Genomic DNA, 1,573 nt, shown 5'->3' on the forward strand with positions numbered 1-1,573 from the left:
ATGTCACCTTTTCCTAACATTGCTTCCTCTCCTCTGATCTTTTTACTGACGGGAGTTCCAGGACTAGAAGCTGCCCATGCCTGGTTTTCCATTCTTTTTTTGCTGTCTCTGCATAACTGCCTTACCTGGGAATGATGTAATTCTATTTGTCATCATCTCTGAGTCAAGTCTCCCACCGACCTGGGACTGTGTATTTCAACACTAGTCACCATGCTGGGCATATTCTGGTTCAACGCAAGACAGATCAGTTTCAATGCCTGCATTGCCCAGACATTCTTCTTTCAACTTTTACTGTCATGGAGCCTTCAACGCTCCAGGCAATGGCCTTTGATCGCTTCGTTGCTATTTGTAACCCACTGAGATATGCTGCTATTCTGATTGATTCCAGAATTATCAAATTATCAAAGTATGGTTTGCCATCCTAGTCAGAGGCACAGTGATCCTAATGCCTATGGCCCTACTTCTTAAATATCTATCCTTCTTAAAATCCATGTGCTCCATTATTCTTATTGCTTCCATCCTGATATAATCCAGCTCTCATGTTCTGATAATAAGATCAACGGTATTTAAGGACTTACTGTCCTCATAGTTACTGCAGGAGTGGACTCCATCTTTATTTTTCTCTCCTATGTCTTGATTATTAAGGCTAAGCTGAGCATTACTTCCCCAGAGAAGCATAAGGCCTTTAAGACATGTATCTACCTCATAGGGGCCGTTGCCATCTTCTACATCCCTTGCATTAGCTTGTCCTTTGTCCATAGATTTGGGGAAAAGGCACCTCCTTATGCACACACTCTTATGGCCAATGTGTATTGCTTATTCCACCAGTGATGAATCCCATTATCTACAGTGTGAAAACCAAACAGATCATTAGGACCATTAAAAAAGTCCATTTTCCCAAGGGATTTGAGTTTGACTCTAACAACTCTGCAATAAAAGCTGCTCCTTAGCTATGACTTCTAAAACCTGGTTTACTTAATATCATCTCTTCTATCTGTAACTCAAAAGCAAAAAAAGTAGAAGGTTGGGTGGGTGGGGTTGGGATGTAGTTTGGTGGAAATTTACATTTTTTAGTGTTTAAATTTTATTTATTTATTTATTTTAATTGAAATATAGTTGTACAATATTATAAAAGTTACAGGTGTATGATACAGTGATTTACAATTTTTAAAGCTTATACTCCATTTATTGTTGTTATAAAATATTTACTATTTCCCCATGTTGCACAGTATATTCTTGTAGCTTATTTCATATATACTAGCTTGTACCTTTTACTCCCCTAACCTTATATTGCCCCTCATCCCTTCCCTTTGCCCAGTGGTGAACACTAGTTTGTTCTCTATATGTGTAAGTCTGTTTCTTTTTTTATCATATTCACTAACTTGTTGTATTTTTGGATTCTGCATTTAAGTGATATCATACAGTGTTTGTCTTTCTCTCTCTGACTTATTTCATTTAGCATAGCCCTCCAAGTCCATCCACATTGTTGCATATGATCTGATATTTTTGTTGAAAACATCCCAAGAAATCTATTCTAAAACTTATTAAAACTAATAAATCACATCAATAAAGT

The 1,573-nt window shown here is 37.1% G+C and overlaps 1 pseudogene; it reads left to right on the top strand.

Annotated features, from left to right (window-relative positions):
* LOC139187240 (olfactory receptor 51F2-like) lies at positions 1–950 on the top strand (annotated as a pseudogene).
* Positions 951–1,573: the final 623 nt, after the last annotated feature.

Source organism: Bos indicus, chromosome 15 (genome assembly GCF_029378745.1).
Source record: "Bos indicus isolate NIAB-ARS_2022 breed Sahiwal x Tharparkar chromosome 15, NIAB-ARS_B.indTharparkar_mat_pri_1.0, whole genome shotgun sequence".
NCBI classification, from domain to species: domain Eukaryota; kingdom Metazoa; phylum Chordata; class Mammalia; order Artiodactyla; family Bovidae; genus Bos; species Bos indicus.